General features: G+C 42.3%; 1 long non-coding RNA gene across 5 annotated transcripts in view; it reads left to right on the top strand.

The window, feature by feature from the left end:
* LOC134070391 (uncharacterized) overlaps positions 1–20,594 on the top strand; it is a 193,804-nt gene that overhangs the window by 140,183 nt on the left and 33,027 nt on the right. For all 5 annotated transcript variants that reach the window (XR_009936927.1, XR_009936926.1, XR_009936925.1 and 2 more), the window contains one exon: positions 17,515–17,715. This is a non-coding gene — a long non-coding RNA (uncharacterized LOC134070391). The remainder of the gene's footprint in view (positions 1–17,514; positions 17,716–20,594) is intronic.

The raw sequence follows: 20,594 nt of genomic DNA, 5'->3' as shown, positions 1-20,594 counted from the left end.
AGCAAGGCAAAAAAGAAAAAAAAAGGAGAAACACATTCTGCTGAAATACAATCAGCCCTGCACACCAGAGTGTTGATGTCTCTTAGTCAAGTAATGCCTCCAACACCCACATGCCCGCCCCTCCTGAAAGTGTCTGTTTTCTCACTCATGTGATCCCGCCCGCGATTCATTTGCCCAGTGAGCACACTAATCATGCGCTCTGAGCAGATTACAGTCAAAGCAAAATGAAGTATTTATTGTGCAACTGTGCAATGCGCTGACTCTCCTCCTGCCTAATGGCTGCGGTGTATGCGGCGAACAGACCCCGATAAAGTGACGAAGCACAAGGAATGCAGGGGGAAGAGAAAACACTGCCTTCAATTAGCAGGGTCTGCGTTTGTTGGATTGAGTGATTTCAGCCGACATGCAGATTGTGTGCATCCATCACATACGTACACAGATGCATAGAGAGCGAGCCAAGCTTCTAATTAATGTAGACCCATTTAAATTCAAAGTGGTGTGCTTAGCAGCCCTGCACCATTGCATATGTTCTGTGTCAAAAATCACAGATTGGATTTGTTGTCAGACTTGGAGGCCTTGGGTCCATGAAGGGTATGATTTGAAACTGAATCACAAGTAAATGGAAATAAAGCAAGGGCCCAACTAAAACATAGAATACTCATTCAGTCACATGCAATGAGTCATTTTGCTGTGTATGTTTTCAAGGCAGTTACTCAGTACTCTGATAATAAGAGAATATGGAAGATGAGCATTGGTTTTGCACTGACTTGTCGAGGCACAGATGCAGACATTTTGAATAGCGGCATGTGTTAATTGCGTTGCCTTGATGATTTTTGCGATCCATCACACCTTTGATCCATTATGCAATCATCAGGAAGTACACACCGGGGGAACTTGAGGCAGAACTTGTGATGATTTACAGGCTCACACTGGATCATCATCTATGTACTGTCATTTGTTTACTATTGGATTATTTTTGTTGAAGTGAGTAGGACTTTGGCTTCTTGTTCTTGTAGTTCGTAGCTCCAGTGGAGAGATGCAAGTGTTTGGATTTGACTGTATGAGAGAGGAACAGAGGCAGTGAAAGTGACACATGGAAAAAGGATTGACATCAAGTGCAGAATGAGGTTCACTGATTGACTGCACTATTTGCTGTTTTCCATGATCCAAGAATTACTGCACTGAACATCTATCATTACCACAGGTTAACTGCTCCAACATCACTCCCGAACACTTGGGAACAATGAGCCAAAGTCGAGGTGTTTACAGTTTGGTGTCAGAAGGTAATATTATAAAGCTACGTTACCGTATCCAAGTTCCCCTTTCTACTCTGCTCTCTAATACCTACAAAATAACCCCTTGGGGTATATCCTGGCACAAAGTTGTTTTGCCTTTACAAAAGCAAAGCTGTTCCCGAGGGCTGTTCACCAAACTGCCGTCTGTCTGGCTCCCGCTGGGACCAACATCTAATCATTTGGGGTCTCCAGCAAGCTAACCAATCAGAGCCAAGCTATTTATTACCTTGCTCCACTTCATCATAGAGTGATAATAATTGGCATTGTTATTCACATCAAATGCCCCAAGAGTGCTTCTCAGATACAACAGGGCTTTTACGGTGTGTATGGATAGAATTGAGGATGACGCATAAATAAAACTTAGTCAATTTTCAAGTTTATTTTTGTTTTATTGGTAAATTTATCAAGGAGATAATTGATTTTCTGTTGATCACTTTAGCAAATAAATGTACATTTCTGAAACAAATGATTAATGACTAACAAAGGCAGGTCAACAGAATGGCATTCAGAATAAAAAAAAAAGCTTAGTTTGTCTGAGTAAGGTGTTGAGGACCTGAAATGACAAGCTCAGCATTTGCATGAGCGACGGTGGTCAGGGAGAGAGGGGGGAAAAATGGTGCACAGCCTGGCTCTCTCTCTCCCCTCCGCTGGGCGCAGCGAGGTGGGCCTGCCTGCTGGCCTAAATCATGGGGAGTGGTGGGCCTCCACTTCATCAAAATGCCGTGGCAGATCAGCATGCGGGGGTTATTAATAATTTTGTCTGTGTGGTACAGATGTTGCACAAATGAACGGCGCTCCGGCGCGGTCTCCTGACACCGGGGTGCCTCAGGTGCCGAGCACAGACCCAGATCTGTCTGCTGCTCCTCCTCGTCCGATGGTGAGCGACCGGAGAAGTGAGGAGAGGGAGACAGAAACACCCACTGTTCCTTTTCACACACTGAGCCAGCCAACACCAGCCTCTCACTCTCTCTGATAAAGTGAAGACAATTTTGCACCCCCCCACCCCCCGCCATGCCTTCTTTTTTTCCCCCACATACCCTTGAGTCCAGCATTAATAAATTATTCGGTCTCTTTGTAAAGGGAAAGGTTTGGTCAAGGAAAGGCAGTAATAGTGGCCAGATCAACAAATAATGAAGTATTACTTTAATTAAATCTTGACTGAACTGGACTATTTTTGTTTATCTCTATAAATGTCACGCTATATATGGTATCATTAGGAAAGGGCAAACAATACGATGGACACGTCACTTTTTGTGTGAGTATGCATTATGTAGTATGTGTTATGTTTATGTATTTATGTGTGTATATGTGTGTGTGTGTCTGTTCTTGAGTGTGACTGAAAAACACCAGCAGACAGTGAGAGACAAACAGTGCAAATGGAAGAGATAGACACAGCAAGAGAGGAGAGAGCGAGAGATAAAATATGACTTTTCCATGAGAGCTGAGCGAGAGTGGGCCCAGCTGCAGCACACATGAGTTCAGCCTCTTAGCCCAGGCCTCATGTTTCACAATGACCTTCGCTTCCTGTGTGGAATGGGAACTACTGCGAGGCAGCCCCTGTAAAAAGGCCTTCCTGAAGAGTGGAGTTATGAAGAGGTGCTGCCGTGTCAAACATCTGCTCCATCCATTACGCTCGCCTAGCAGCCCCGGCACTGTACAGTAGAGCAAGAACCATCAATAAATCTCAGGCCTCTGGTGACCAGACATTTTCCGAGCGCGGCAACCGAGCAACTGGCCTCCCCCGATCCGGGCCGTAAAAAATGCACCGTTAATGAGAGTAATGAGAAAGGGGGCTGTATGTGCAAGCAAGGGGCTGGGTTGGGCCGGTCTGTGTCGCACAGACGTGAGCGTGAACTCCACTCAAAACAGTGGGAGCTAACTGAAAAAAAATACACACTCTTTTGCACCCCCTTTTCCTGCTTGCCACACACACTCACATACGTGAAAAAACAAGGATATATGGCTCAAGTCAGTTTTGTGCATGTCAGTGTCATTTCATCCGTGACTGCTCTCTGATCATCCTGCAACAAAGTTTTGTTTATAATTAAAGAATTTGTGTGATTGCATGTACCACATTATGGTACATTAAAAAGTACTTTCATTTTCCAAAGCATATAAATAACTTAATTGGTCCTTGACCATCATGTGACACTATATAAATATTTAAGCTTCCTGTCACTAAAGAGAAAAATACATCATGATGCAAAGGACACGCCAAATAAAGAACATGAAGTATAAGGTTTGCTGAATATTTTATACAGACTAGATAATTCATTCACAAAAAGACATGCATTCCCCCCTCCCCCTTTTATAATGGCAAGCTCATCTAAAATGGAGACTAAGTTCGAACTTTTAAAAAATTCACATATTTGCATCAATTTTTAAAAAGGGTTTATATCTAATGAATTTAGATTTAATTTGGCATGGCATAAAATCCATTTGTACAGTTTTTAATTAAGAATGCAGTCCATGCAATTAAAATTACGGGTAGAGCCTTCATCAGGGGGTCCTGTGAGAACCCAAGTCGAAAAAATTATGTTAATGCTTTACGCTGAAAACACTTTGCATGGAAAGGTTTTTTTTCTCTCTCTCTCTCCCTGTCTTCTCTTCCAGACAATGAGGGCGAGTTAAAAGTCCCTCTTCCTCATCTTCCTAAGCTGCTTTTTGAAAGTGTGATACTTAAAGCTTGCGTATGTTTTTGTTTACAAGTGCCTTGATAACATGGAGCACATGTCAGTTGTGTTTATGGATGCCGGTTTGGAGAGTGACATTAATTTGCCTTTAAGTGTTGTTTTACAAACTGCTGTGGTGATACTCTGGCAGCATCCCTTTGTTTTTTAAAAATTAAGAGGGCAGGCTTGTGGAGAGCACGTTAGGCACTCAGCATTATGGCTAAATCCTTTACATGGTCTGTGTTCAGTGTGCTCATGTGAAGTGTAATGAAGTCTAAGGCTTGCGCTCATGATGTGTGGCGATGTGTGCGCTTGGTGAACTCTTGTGACGCCTTGGCAAAAGGCCAGCTTTGACATGTATATGACCTCCCTTGTCCTTCCATTGGTTCAGCGCAAATATTTGTTTACAAAGTCACTAATAAGCCTTTGCATACATGAACCTTGAGTGTGTTTACACCTCTAAGCTTTTTGATGTTTTCTTTTTTAACAAACATCAACCCAGCGAGGCTGTTGAATGCAAATAAGTGAGAGTCACGTCCCATGTAATAACTCAGAACACAAATTTGGACTTGGATGGTCCCAGACATGAGGGAAAATCCTCTTCACCCAATCGTAATGCACTGTCTTTCCTCTTGGCCATAACTCTGTAGGTGGTATCCAAGGCAGTATTAATGGGAAAAGCGTCTGTCTGGATCAGCTTACTGCTTGGCCCTGTCTCTCCTCCCACACCAAACCACAGCACAGGCAGATACTTCCTCCTCACCATCACTCTCCTTCTGCAGAGGCATGTTGCCTGTAACCCTTTCTATTCCCCAGCTCCCTTCCTGCCCGTAACCCCTCAGCCGCCACAAACAGATAGCTACTGTCACAGTCCGGCTTCACATTAAAGCTAGCTACCCATACTTTTTCTTTACGTAAACGCTTGCCCAACTTTTAATCCAACCAAAGAGAACGGTGTAGTACTTCATATAAATTAATTTTACTAATGACTCATTTTGAATATGTCACATGGTTCAGGCAGTGTTACAAGCTGTCTGAGGTGTTGACCAGTTAGGTGATGACATGGGCCAGTTGGCAATTTATGGTTCTAATGGAATTTGCAGACTATCTGTTAACAATACAATAACATTGCTGTCACACTCAATCACTGGTTTCAATACAAGTGGATAAGTCTCCTGTGTGTGTGTGTGTGTGTGTGTGTGTGTGTGTGTGTGTCTTTGATGGAATATAGAGGAAGTTAATCACACTGGCTTGAACTCTCTAAGAATTGATAGACATAATATTCAGAAGTAAGATAGCACTTTGACATCTCCACCATCAGTAAGATAACGCTGTTGCTGCTGCATGAAATTCAATGCACCTATCTGTTCATCACTGATGTGAGAAGCTTTTTCAAATGAGCTTCTCCACTGATTTGTATGCAGCTGCTATTGTCTGTCTTTTGAAGCAACATCTATATACTTTTTCAGTATTTCTAAGCCACATTTTCATCAAGGGTGCTATTTTCAACATCAAATTGACAGCAGCTAAAGGCTATCAACAAGGTCTGTTTTGAATTTCAAATTGAGTTTCTAGGTAAACATACCGATGAAGTTGGTGGCAAACATACTAACAAAGTTTAGACTACCAAATTTCACACATGGTTAATAAAAGTCAGAAGACATAGTAAAGTACTGTATGGTAAAACATGTCCAGCATATCCAGCAAATCTCTGTAAACCAGACGCACTTTTGGATGCATGACCCAACTCTTGAGTTCACCCATCCTGCCGTCCTGCGTTGAAGCTTCTCAGGCTTCTCCTAGGCCTAATTAGGTCTGCCTCATTTACATGAGACTTCCATTACGTGATGACAGCACTCCTGCCACTGCCAAGTGTGAGGTGTGCAGCAGATGAATTTATCAATATGCATGTCAGGGTCACAACAAGTCCAAATCATGCTAGCACCAGCACTAGTGACTAGAGTCTTTGCACACTCACTAGAATAAGGCCCATATACTGTAGTCCTCAAATACAAAATTGTGTCCTACTTCATTTTGAAATAGCCTTAGGTACAGTAGTATGTACTTACAGTAATACTTAATTAATTGATACAGTGTGCATCCACAGTCTGTCTTCTTAGGCACGTGTTGCTGTAGAATGTAGTCACCGTTTGTGTCAGGGGCAGGTCCAGAGCAAGGGACAAAGAACTTCAAAAAGAGCACAGGATTAAAACATGAATTACTTTAATTACTTACATGTGTTGCACATAAGAACACTTGCAGCATAAGAATCTGAATTGTCATTTTTTGATTAAAAACAAAGATTTAGCTGTCATATAAACTTCTCCAATTGACTACTGATCCAAATGAGTCCATTATTTCCAATTGACATGATTTGTTTATTGCATGAGCTTTACTGTCATGTCCACTGATATGGCTGGAAATGTGTTCAGCAAGGAGGCCTCATCCTCAGCCCAAGATCCCTCCTTGCCTCCATATGATAAATGTCAACAACAGATTATGAGGGAAAACCTATGTGGAAACGGCAAGCCACTTCAAACAAAGCTTTCCCCCAGGGTGTGCTTACACTTTGCAGACAAATGTAAAAAGATTTATTGCATATGAACATCAAACAGGATTTCCCTGCACTTCTCATTTGGATCCAATTGACACATTTTGAATTCCTTTTAACCTAATGAAATTCTTTCTGCCCACATTACTTTATGAAATGACCTCACGCAAAAGATTTATTCCACCAACTGTGAGCATGTGCGTATGTTTGTGTGTGTGTGTGTGTGTGTGTGTGTGTGTGTGTGTGTGTGTGTGTGTGTGTGTGTGTGTGTGTGTGTGTGTGTGTGTGTGTGTGTGTGTGTGTGTGTGTGTGTGTGTGTGTGTGTGTGTGTGTGTGTGTGTGTGTGTGTGCGTGCGTGTGTGCATGTTCACTTGCACATGTGTGTGTTGGCACAATTTGTATAGCACAACAAGAGAGTGGCCAGCGCTCCCGCCGCCATAGTGCCACATAGGAACAGAGGGGCGGGTATTGATTGTGGCCTGTACAAATAGTTCATTTTATCAAGCCTGACTTCCCCCATCCCTCCACATGCTAAATAATGAACAGGTCCATCCGTCAATGCTTAAAAGTATTTATTACCCCCCTCCCTCAGCATCTATAAAACAACCTGGGCGAGCGGCAGAAACTTCACATCTCCCGGAAAAGTGCCACCAGTGTCCCGTGAAGCCTGCTGCAAAAGCCTGGCCTCGAGTGTTATAAATGATCTGATTCATCAACTTCACTGAAGTTTTGATTTAGTTCCCCCAGTAGTTTTTTATCACTTATTATGTAAGCCTGAGAGAGATCTGTGGAAACACTTTAACATGGCCCCTCTGGGTAGAGGCTGTGTGTTTGCCACCTTAGCAACCATTCAAATACGGCAATATCGTGAGCCTATTATACTCTACATAATACAACTGTATGTTGACGTGCTTGAATGTTGATGCAACACTTGTTTTATTTTGTATTAAGCACAATATTTTTCGTCATCCTGTACATCAAGATTCATGTAGCTGAAGAGTCATGAAATACATAATTAATGATCAAATGTGTGTAATGTAGCAAAGAAAAGAAAATATTGGTCAGTATTAAAACACTAAATAATTTCACAAACTAATATCAGTGAGTAATATGATACAGAGAAACATAAGGTTTGACTTCTAAATATTTCATGGACAATGTGGTTTTAAGAGGACTTACACTTGATACTTTAAAGGACATTTCAAGGCATGTATAAATAAAATGTTCCTCTTTCACATAATCCATTAACACAACTGAATTATACATTTTACAGTGAATTCCAGGCTTTGGCCCACAAGCCTAACAGACTAGAAATGGCAATTGCATATATTAGACACACGCATACGTAGTGGATTAATGGACAGGCCGTCTGTCCCGGATCCACTCCAGGGAGGCAATGCCTCTTCCCCCTAACACTCACCACAGAAGTCTCTCTCCACAGGGACTCAACTGACTCACTTTTCATTTGGGCTGAACTTACGACAGCCACTGCAAACTGTATATTGCTCTGTAAAATATGTTAGCTACTCTTAGAGCTTAAGCATTCAAGTGTCGAGGACACATAGAGTGCCTTTTTTTCTATGAATGTTGTAGCTTGCTGAAATGAGCATAGATTGAGAACACGTCTAGCAGTGGGGTTTGGCACACTTAAATACTTAAGGCAAGAAAAGTTCTGTATTTCACAACAATTTCTGAAGTGATGAGATGGTTGAGCTGTTTCAAGGCACCAATTTTCTTTTAATTTTTTTTATAAATATTTTTTTTTCTTTTTCAATTTTGTGCAGTTCAGTATGCATTCAAATTAAAAAAAATAACTGACACAAGAAAAGAACTCCTTTATTTAGGAAACTTTCTATGGGCCGTGACCTCATTGTTATGACACAATCATGACTACAGCAGAGCCATGGCTCTGGACTACAGTATGTTATAAGAAATCTAGAACCTTGCTTGACCTTTAACATTTGCTGGGACATTAAATTGAAGGTTTTTCAAGCACATTTTTGAAGCAACATGAGAATACCATTTACCATGCAAAACATCTTTTTACAGCTATTGTTTTATTCAATAGGTATTTGATATGGTTGCTAAAAATACACAAATTCTCTTTGTAAAAATGTTGGAATAGGTATAGCTATCAGACTTCTTCTAGCCATGTACATGCTCTGCGAGAGTTATAAATTTGCACTTGTTCGAGAGCCCTATTCATTTGGCTACTGATCGCTTGTTTTTTACACCTCAGGATCTTTCCCTGTCACCTGGCAAACGGTGTTCAGGAACTGCATCAATTTAGCAATCTCCTTAAATTAAAACTGTAATTGGTTGGCTTGAACCAAACCTTCCAGTAATGAACTTTGGCCTGACTCTGAATCATGTACACACTGCCACTCCTGGCAACAGCTCTCTAAAACTACACCCCTAAGAGTTGACCAATAATCAGAGCTGCTGTAATAGACAGTAATATAGTAGACGGTACTGAAGGTTGCAGTACAGTGCTGAAACAGTTTGCTTCATCTCTGACATATGTGATTGTGTCCATTTTCTATGTTTAAACTGGATTCGTTTGTGGAACAAATTGAGTGTATGCTTAGTATCTGTAAGAGCAGTCAATGCATGACTAACTGCAGGCACAAATCTGACACACTCAGAGATGATTTGATTTGATGGATAAACTGGGTACCTAGGAGGGGTCACATAATTTACAGTCAAACCCTTTCACAGCTTGGCTTGCTCAACAGAGTGACACCCATTAAAATGATCTCACAATTTTGAGAACAACGTCTAGCACCTTGCACATGCTCCCTTAAACGGGCCTGCCACTACTTTCCCCCCATTTGGCAATTTGATTTCTAAAACAGATGTGGCTTAAATGTTTTTCCCTGCTTTGGCCTCCCCTTCACCTGTATTTTATATTTTTGGTAAGGAGAGGAGGAAAAGTATTGCTATATGGATGGGCTCTGAACTTATAGCTCTCTCAAAAGACTGATTGTTGGGTACTCCGACCTCCCAGTGCAAACATTAACTGGTTGAAAAGCACTCTGGAATGTAACGAAGGAGACAATATTGGGAAAGGAGCCAAGAGAGCAGAAACGCTGGCGCCTAGGACCAGGGGATTTGCCTCCTAGTAATAATAGGAGTTGAACACAACCCAGCACTTCTCCAGGGCTGGAAATGCCATACTGTGATCCACACCTCAGCCAAAGGGATTTAAAATGCAGGAAAGCGCTGGCAAGTCCAAATCTCCTACACTTCTCACAGTGTGTGTTGAAATGAGCAGAGGAAGTGAGGGGGTGAGAGTGAAGTCTATTAATTCTGGGCCAGCTAAGTCAAGAGTGGAGCCTTTTAAACGCTTTCCATTTTTTTTTTTTTTTTTTTTGCTCTCCTGTTGTTGTAGTTTCTCATCATGGCCTGCCACCCAGGGAGCGCTGACACAAAACCGAAACTTGAAACTGCTGTCAATCACGAGAGGGGGGCACCCCGGCATTGCCATATTGACGGGACGGTGGTGACTGAAAAATGTAACGCGGAGTCCAGCTCCCTGGCGGCTTTGCTCATATAACATCGAAAATTAATTCTATTTGGGATTGTTAAAGTACAAGAGGCGGTGGGCCGGCGTAGGGGAAGAGCCTGCTTCTTTGCTAATGAACACATACCTTGCCTCCTTTTTCCTTGTGTCCTTGGACTGTCATCCCCAACCTTTTGAAGCTGTATCTGATTATCCAGGCGGCAATTAATCATAATTAAGCGAGCCAGAGACTTGGAGGGGTAGAGGGAAGGTGGCTGAGGCTCTGGCATCCGTCCTGTTCAGCCCCTCTCTCCTCCTTGGCTACTGGCTAGTTTGGTCGCTTCCATTAAAGATGGTTTGTGGGAAGCTTAAAGGGGGACATGGGGGGAGGAGAGGGGATGGGTTAACCCAAAGATAAATTCTCCCCTTCTTATCCCATTCGGTCCCAGTTGGCCCCTTTTTGTAAAATTGGCCATGGTAAAGTTCCACTGAGGAGGCACAGATCCCTTTTTTATCATTATTTCAGGTTTGACACAGATTTTAATTGCATGTTTTAGAATCTATTCTATCTTCTATAGAGCCTTAACTATAAAAGTGGACAGATCTAAAAAGAGTGGAGTGATCTAAAATTACAGTTAAACTATTGCCAAATATAGATCTTTAACCAGAATGGATGCAGTGAAATAAATCTCAGCAATTTCATTTAAAAATCAGACCCTTAGTTCTCTACAGAATGCAAGCATATTGTGCTCTGTGCTTCACAACAAAGCACTGTAAAATGCAATATGTTACAAGGGGAGATGGGGGTTAAGATCCTCAGATTTAAGTACTCATCTTCCAAGCGTGGAGCTCTTCCAGATGGTGTGTATTTTTTGCTGGTCAAAGGTTTAGTAACGAAGGCACATACAGTTGGTTGGCCCTTTGCTAATATATTTTTCTTTCCTTTGCCTGCTGTTTATTATTAGAATGTGCTTTCATTGCATCATCAGAATGGAGAGTGATGTTTTCTGTCCACATACTAGAAAAAGCAAAGATTAATGGTGGGGTCAGCAATATCTCCGGTCCCAATGGGGTTGCCTTGAAATCCTGCCAACCGTTGACAGAGGTCAGTTTGGCTGCAATCTCTCTCCTCTCCACCTCCAGCAATGAAATGGTCACGCCTTTCCGATTGCAATGTTTTTACAACCTTCCCATTCATTTTCTCTGGAACTTGAAACTTGTTCAGCATTCTACGTTGATGTGTGTTATTGGAGAAGGGGTGGGGGTAGGGGGTGGCACTTTCGATTTTTGTCCAAGCAAGCTAAATGTTGCACACCAGCCAAGTATTGGTTAGACCTGATAATGGTTTAATGATGAAAAAGAGGTAGCTTTTGTATTTCTCCTATTTCGTTGCATTTTGTCTGAATTTAGCACTATAGTCCTCCTGACCTTAATGAGAGTTGCACTATCCACAACAAATCCTTTTACAATTTTGTGGGGGGCAATTAATGCCTTGTATAACAATGTGTGTGTGTGTGTGTGTGTGTGTGTGTGTGTGTGTGTGTGTGTTTTATATATATATATATATATATATATATATAAGGCATAGCAATTACACTGTAGTTTTACTATATTTGTTTGTTTTTTCAATTTTTTTTTTACTACTACTGGTAACCTTCCAGACCCAAACAATCAATTGCGGCTGCCCGTGGCAAGCGTGCATGCGATTCTATATGCCACAACCTTTTATTTTTAATCACAACCATTAATTGTCTTTAGCGTCATCTAGTCCCCTTGCTGGCAGCAATAAAGGCAGTTGTAAAATGCAAATAGTTACATTGTACATTGCTTAAGCAGGGCGCACACTATCAGTGTTGCTTGAAGTCTATAGGCACTGCTGATGGACTGCTGAAGCCTGCGCTGTATTTCCAGAGACACCCGCAGCCCCTCTCCATTAATTCCTCTCCTCTGTCAGACTTGTGATACTGAGTGCCTACAGGGATGGTTAGACACAGCGCTTGGGTTTGATTGTCCTCTGCCTAACCTGACCCGAGGAGGACTTTGTTCTTACAATGAGGACACCAAATTAACACTGAACCATTTCACAGCGAGAGCCTCCACTCCTAATGAGGGATGACCCGGAGAAATATACCATAATTATCCTGATTATTACAATCTTTTTGCGGGAGAATATAAAAGCCTCATTATTGTTCTTTTTGAATTGTTCATTATGATTATTTCCAAGCCTGCAGCCTTTTTGGGCCAAAGAGAGACAGAGACAGAGAGAGGGAAAAAAATCTTTGATTCGCTAATACCCAACAGTGGCAAGGGTTGAGAGGAACATGGTACAGTGCTATTCTGACACCCTGTCCCCCTTTCTCAGTGAATAACCCAAGGCCCTATTTTAAATTTTGAATCAGGATGGGGCACTCTTTTATGACATGGTCCTGAAGGAATCGGGGTCTTTCTAAGTTATCCAAATACGTTTAATTGGTTAAACTGCATTAACCAGCGTGCTTGGAAGCCTTCACAGTGGGGTAAACCAAGACGTTGCGGTGGAATATTTGATAGAGGACTTCTGTTAAATTAAACTGTGTGTTGATATTTCATTCCTGTCCAGTGGATTGCATCTCATGATCTGCCATGAGTATTTGACACCAATAATTAACTGAAAATAACTATACACTTGAATTCTTAAGCAATTTGAATGCCAAACTGGAAATTAGATTTAAGGTATGCTGAAAGGAGCTGCCCTCTTTAATTTTCTGACAGGTCTCTTGAATGCTGCCAAAACAGCAAATGTGGTCTGTCAGAGTGAAAACAGGCATACATTGTCCAGCGTGGAGGGCCCGCTTAATTTGGGGCAAGTGCTCCACGTGTGGTTCTTGTAATTGCGTCTGTCAATCCATCTTGGTATGTCGACACCCAAGTGACAGTCTCTTTAGGCACCCAGTCCATGGCCCTGAGAAGATTTCCCCCCTATTTTCCACTGGATCTCATGGTTTAGCAAATACGAAGCATGCATAGTTGTGCAAAGCAGGTCTATAAATGTAATCAAAACCAGGCTGTTTTCAATAGTAATGCTTAGTTTCTTTTGTTTTCTTCAGTGCCACTAATATAAATGTCCAAAGTGGTAGTCATAACTGTGGTGTCTTGTTAACCTCAAATAGAGTGTTTTCCATGTAAGGTCAATGAAGCAACACGCCATTCCTCATAGCTGTAAAGTATGACCCATTCACAAAAAGAAAAGAAAAGAAAAAGAAGAAATATGGAATGCAAAAAAAAAGCAAATGGGATTTCCAAAGACTCGCCCTGCATGCAATGTTACTCATCTATTGAAATCCGCAGTGCCTGTTTGCCCAAGTGCCAAAATAATCAAGTTTTGCCTGCATGGCAGCCTATGAAAGGATATTAACTGTGGGAATAACCCAGTGTGACATGTGTCGCCTGCATACAAGATCAAATGAGAGCTCATTCAAAAGAAGTTTTCCAGGTAGATATATTAGCTAGGGACAGAGCTCCACGATGAGACCAACTCAATCATTATTACTTTGATGTCGGAGGGGTTACCAGCACTATGGAGCTGAGCAGAAGCACAATGATTCTTTTCTCCTCTATTTCATTTTTCTCCCTCTACTCCAACCCCCCACCACCCATCTCACCGTAATGTGTTTAGCATGCACGGCCGTAATGCTTTTAGCAGTCCCCCAAAAGTGGAAGTGTTTTGTTTATTCTCCATTCCAAATTTAACCAGGGGTACCACTGGTGAATTATTCAACTCACCAAATTCAACACCATGGTACCACGGCCACTGGGAAATCTGTGGCCTACAGCACAAGGCTTAATGTTCAGCAAATCATATAACAACTAAATTGAAATAACATGCGTTACATCAATGTTAAAAATGAATCAGCACATACACTTAACCCTCATAAAAGTGTGGCAGTGGCTCAGGAGGTAGAGGAGTTATCCAGCAACTGGAGGGTTGCTGGTTTGAGCCCAGGTTCTCCGGACCCTGTCCTTGAGCAAGTCACTTAACCCCAGTGCTCCTGATGAGCAGGTTGGTGCCTTGCATGGTAGTCTCCGCCATCAGTGTGTGAGTGTGTGTGTGAATGGGTGAATGTGAGGCATGACAATGTAAAGCGCTTTGGGTGCTCGCAGGACTTTTACTATTTACCATGAAAGTCTACAGTACATGTACATTGCTGTGCGGAGGATAACATTCAATAATACAGATCACATTCTGTGCCAGAGAGCGACTAAGAGAGATAACCCGACATCTCTTTAGGCAGTCAAAAGTTCAGCGCTCCTCATTTCGAAAAGCCATGAAAAGTTACACTGTAAACACTCCATACCCTGAAGCACACAATCACTCTTGTCCTCAACGAAAACCTTCCAGGTGTTCCCCGTTTTCAGGGAGTAATCGAAATCACATCGGCGCGGGGCTATAAAAACACAAACTATGCAATGACGCTCGGCTCTAATAAGGTGCTTATGTTTTATCCTCGCCTATTAGCGGTGCCGAGCGCTGCAGTGTGGAGTGAATGGATTTCACAGTTCTCTCTTACCTGTTGTTTGACTTTCGGCTCTGGAGTCAGCATAAGGACCAACAGTTTTTGACAAGGTTAACACCCACAGTCATTTCCTGCTCCCCTTCCTGGCCTGTGTGTTGTGGGGGGCTGCTGTATATTTCCCAACACCCACACAGCCCTGTCCTTAAAATCACATCACACGCTGCACGCTGAACCATGGCGATTGTATAAGGATGGTTTTATGCTCTGCGCAAAAATGTTCAGTAATGAAATTACTGCATAACCAAAAACTGTAGCGAAAACGTACCAGCGCCGGTTGTTATTACACTGTTTGTTGAGACATTACTATGCATGCGTGAGAAAAACATTATATGCCCACTCTTGTTTTATTGACTTATCATAAATTGCTTTTGTGTAGCAGGTGTGCTTAAGTGGCAGATATATAACCTAGAACAGAGCTGGTATTTGTGCAGTCATTTACTTCTGTAGTGAGCCGGAAAGCAGCCCTCGTTCCTATTCAGCAGCGGAAAGCAGATTTCTGAATGATTTATAAATATGCTAACGCACTTGTCTCCTGAGGGGCGTTAGTAACTGGCGAGGGGTGTCTCCTGACACCACAGGGGTCTGGACTCAAACTTTTGCTCTTGTATGAACACAGGGCAGGGCAAGGGGGTCACGGCACGGATGGAAATCAGGCTTTACGCCGCACCTCCACGGGCCCCAGTCCCACCACAAGCCCAAAGCCGTGTATGAGATGTCACGGCCAGCACCCCTTGCCCTGCACTCCCCCTGTCGACAAGCGCTGCGCGGCCTGCCTCTGCTGTGCCTGTGCTCTGGGCCGGGCTGGGCTGGGTTGGGCTGGGTTGGGTTGGGCTGGGCTGGGCTGGGCTGGGCTGGGTTGAGCCAGGCTGTGGCGCGCCGCCACCACGCACTCCCCCAACTTTGGGTTATAATTGCGTCTTCCCCCTGGAGCACTTCCTCTCCTCCAACCCTGTGTGCGGGATGGCTTTTGTGGAAAGGCAGATGGGCCTCCCAGTGCACATCATTACAAGGCCACTTCTCCATCATGTGCATCACCAAACCCACAAAAACAGAGCTTGTGGTATTCTCATGTCACATTGCTTTGCCGTTAACAGCCCTGGTTTATCCAATTTACCTTGATATTTTGTCATGTGGGGGCTTTTTTCCTTTTCTCCTTCCTCTAAGATTCCTGCTCCGTCTCTCTCTCTCGCCCGCCATCAATCTTCTGCTCTTTTTCCTTTTCCTTTCAAATAAAATGTTAATAAATATTTTAAGCTCATTCCCCCCAGGTTGCTCTGTCACATTAGAATAGCAAAAGATGTATCTCCGTGATGTAGAAAATGAAGAGCTCTGTTCGTTAGCCTAAATGGATCATCTGAATATTAAAAAGTGTCCTGTTTAAGAGTCATATCAATGCCCTGCATGCTAATATATTTCACATTTCGTTTCCTCTAATGGAAACTTACCAAGGCTTTGCACTGGAAATATTTTATGAATTCATGACGACAAGAGGTTAGGAAGCCAAAGTGCTATCCATCCTCTACTCGTTTTGTCCTCCAGTTTCCCTTTCTGACAGCTCTATCAGGTCCCATCTATCCATGTTGATGGTATTTCACGTATGCAAGGTAAAGCTGTCGCTCTGATCATGAACCTTTTCATTACGCCGAAAAATGAATGAATCAAGCACCAACGGAATCACAGTCCCTTAGTCTGCGAGATCTGATTTAATTTGACGCGTGAAGGCAAAATTAGCACGCTGTCCACACGTTTCCCGCACACGTTCATTGTTCAGGCAACTTGCATGTACGGGCATGGTGTTGTGCACAGCAGGAGCAAGCATATCAATCTCAAGTCTCGATCGAGTCCTTTTGGAATGGCAGGTAAATGTTAAACAGAGGTATTACAGTTGGCCCGGCTGGTATTTCAGTTAATACAAGGCCTGAGACAGTCAGCCCTGCACGGTGTCTCCTCGTCCTTCTCCCAGCGCCAGTAACTTCCCCCCTGCTCTTAGCCCACTTTGAAATCCAGACTCAAAGTGAACTTTCTGAATAGCTGAAAACCCAGCGGGCCCTGGGCCTCAGCCCTTGGCGGAGAGCAAACGCTGGGCTCCAGAGATGAATGATGCTTGTCCACTCTCTGTTCCTGGTAGGTGTTCAGTGATGATAAATATTTCATTTCTGTGCAAAACAAATAGCTACACATAATATCCTACCTGCTCTTTGTAGTGGCTGGCGGTGTGGCAGGTGGGTTTCTATGCTGCCTCTCAGTGTGAGAGAGAGAAGGGGATGATGGGAAACACAAAGGCATGTCACGGAGTCACTGGTGAGCTGACAGTGACAGGGAGACGGGGGCTTGTCCGTGCCCATCACTTTCGGTAACCCCACCACTGTACTGTATAAGAAGCATCCACACAAACAAAGATCACGCTGAACTACAAATGTATGGAACTTTCTTGTCCTGACTTTTAAGACAAGACGCAGTGATCCAGCAAGTGCTGTGCCTCTCAGAGCAATCAGTGCAGCACCGGGCCTCTTTGAGTGTGTATAATGCCATTTTGTTTTTGGGGAGAAGTGTTTTGTATTTGGCATAATCACACTGTGCACTTATTTTGTTCATTTTTGTGCATGAATTCCCATATGACACTGTTATTCTTTACTCCCAAGCAAATCTGTGTTAATTTTTCATGGTTTCGCCATGCAAAACAGTTGCAATTTTAATGTCTGTGTCAAATTGTAGCTTGAAGTAAATAAGTGATGAGTACACAATAGCAACCGATGCGTTATATGGTCTATGTATTTTCTTTTTTTTTTTTAAAGGGTTTCTTGGATGGTTACTCTTGTTTTATCTCTTAGTTGTTTATCATATTTTTGTAAAGTTAAAGAAAAAAACAATATATAAAGCCTAGTCCAGAGACAAAGTTTAACTGACTGATTTCTTAACTCTTTCTTTTGTCATTGCCCAGGAGACGGCCAGTTAAGTCACCCATGTCAGATCAGGCCAGGTCTCTGCCTCTGTTCTGCTTCTGATGTGGCACAGCTGCATAGGACACCAGCCACATGCCTTCTGTCGCTTTGACTCTGTCATCGCTGGTCTCCTCTCTATGGTGCATCACCATCATCGTCATCATTGTCGTTGTCTCCTCTCAGAGCTACAGGAGCTTGAGGTGAGATCAAGACCAGCACATACATTTGCTCATGATTGGATTGTTTCTCTGCCTAGGAGCAAAAGTACTTATCTTATGGATAACATTCCATCTGGGTCATGCCAATAGTCATTTGTTGTGAGTTAGTGCCATGCACATTGGTAGGACCGGGTAATATGGACCAAAGTGGGCAAAATGTTCAGCTGGAAGTTAAACCCAAATTCCCCTATCTCTGAGAATGCCCCTACAGTTCTTTTCAGCCATAATAACAGACAATTCTATTCAGAATTTCAGTATAATACGGCACCATTGGATTATGGGGTGTTGTTTCTATGGATATAGGAGGAAAAAGCGCCTCTGTACACACTGGCTAGACCTAAACAATCGGAATAACGAAATAGCCTGCCGTGAATCCTGTAGGGAGAACAGACAAAAAATCCTTCTTCTTGACCAATGCCTTAATTGCTGTTTTCTGTTTGTATTTTAGAGTTATTGCGCTGTCAATATCTTGTACAATAGACACGATAGCAACATCAAACATCTTGCTTCTTCAGCAACAGCCATTTTGTTGTAAACAAAATCAACGGAAGCGCTCTCAGGTGACATGAATGACTAGGCACCATTGATCACATGTCTATGGTCTATGTATCTAAGGCCGTATCAATTTGCTGCCCATCGACAATTTGACAATATTGTCAGCAGTATTTCAGCAACATTTTAAAGATGCATTCCAGCCATTTAACCCCCTAAAAATTCAACTTAGTTCCTTGAAGGAAAGTACTTTATAATTGGGGAAAGTCTGCCATTCTCTGGAGCAGCTTTTGATGTGCCAAAGGCCCAACCTCTCAACCAATCCTACGTCCTTGCATCATAGTTTGAGAGAGGTCAATGGAATGCCCATAGTTGCCCATGAGACATTAGATGCCATTAATGCTTTATAATTAAATGCAAGGCAGATGGATGTGTGATAATAGTGCAGCAGATTTTAGGTGGTGATAGATTACAAATGGCCAACTGTGAGAGGATTAAAAATTTAACATGCTTGTCCAGATCAAACACCAGAGAGCTCTGCAGTTTCTGGCACCTGCTGTATGACAAACAGGTGAAGCTGTTCTTTTGGTATAAAGAGCTTTTGGGAGGTGTGCGTATATATACTCTTTCACTCACCTTCAGTTTGGTTTGAAATACCATATTCCAAGAAAGGTTTGATGGGATAAAGTCAGATAATAAGATTTTCAGCTTCTTTGGAGTTTGATTAAATTATGGATATCCTACATTATGGAAATCTGTTAAAACGTCAAGGCCTAGTAGCTTTATTACAGTTTTAATATAGACCCTTTACTGTTTTTCTGCTATTAAACCAAAATCAAACATTGGATTACCTTCAGAGTTGACTAAATCTACCAAGCATACCACACAAAGAAATATCACAACCACATTGTGCACTAATTGGTACGGCTGTGTGCAAGCTATGTGAAAGCATGTGCTTAGCGATCCTCCAAGTAACTCCAAGACTCAATCTTGGTGGCTTATAAAACTTGCACCTGCTCAGGGGTGGTAAAGAAGTGCTCATTATTGGAGCTATCCAGAGGTGTCCTCGTGAATTCGCCCGCTAATGAGGGGAATTTTCAGAATTCTGTATTTGGCTGTAATCAGAGGGACAGAGATAAGAGATCCCTCAAGTACAGAACATGAGCATTAATTATTAGGGTCCCTGTGTTATCCGCCCCATCTGTCTGATATCCACCAGCTAAGGAATGAAAAACCTGGCAATTACATATCTCCTCCTTTTGCCTCTCAAGAAGTTTCATGCTAATTCCTCCCCAAACCTGTGACTACTAGCCTTCCCCTTTGAGGTCTTAACGCATTTTAAACTCAGTTTGCCACAGCATAGGAAAATTATGCTGAAATTTCAAAGAGTATGTAGCCTCCAAGCTAAGTGTGTCAAATACGTACTGAATGAATGCTGTTGGAAAATATCAACCACACACTGTTACACCGTACAATTAAAGAAGTACTGCACACATGAATATACAGTATAAATGTTTGTTTTAATACTGACAGAATTACACATTTTTACACACTTTTCACAAAGGCATGTATGTCCCCCTCACAGTATATTATGATTATGACCTTACAACACACCACTTGCAGTCTTCTCTGTTCTCATTGATTTACATTTGATGTAAAATGGTTCCAAAATGGACTACACCACGCTCTTCTTTTTACCTGTGTCCATCCCAGACAACATCAGCATCAGCATGTCAGGATAGACTAGGAAGCTCCAGGATTAGCCAGCATAGTCCATTCTATGAGCAGTCTGACGGTCCAGGTACACTGTATAGTTTTAGAAGACAATTTCTAGATTTAGAAGACAATTTCTTTTTCAAATGTGCGTGCCACTCTCGCGTCTGGTTTAGCCAGGTACACTGATTATAGTGAAAGCTAATTGTTGGAATGGAATGCTTCAGTTGCCCGTGTAGCTGAGGTAATGATTTGGTAGCTATGGTAGATAATGGTAGCTGCCTTACTTATGATGTTATTGTTTATGGAAATTTGACATGTATTGTGCAGAATGTGCCAGCTAGCATCTATGTTTGTAGGGTACTACTAGCTAGCAAACAACCAAGACACAAGTTGGCTTAGTCCAAAAGCAAATTCATTTTTTAGCAGCTGTTAGAGTTCGTAACTATACGGTAAATAAATCGGTGTTGCAGCTATACTAATTCCAGTTCTTTAGACAAATGTTGAATACTGATGCTGACTGTATTGTTAAACAAGCAAAGGAATGTGTTAACAGTTGTAGTGCTTGACTGATTAATGATTAGTGTTTCTGTGAGTACCAAATCAGCTATCAATCACTTTGTTCAACATGATCGTTGATGGTTTCCTTTTAAAGC

This window comes from Sardina pilchardus, chromosome 22, assembly GCF_963854185.1.
Source record: "Sardina pilchardus chromosome 22, fSarPil1.1, whole genome shotgun sequence".
Taxonomy (NCBI): Eukaryota; Metazoa; Chordata; class Actinopteri; order Clupeiformes; family Clupeidae; genus Sardina; species Sardina pilchardus.
The sequence above is the reverse complement of the archived record's forward strand: the minus strand, read 5'-3'. Positions and strand labels throughout refer to the sequence as shown.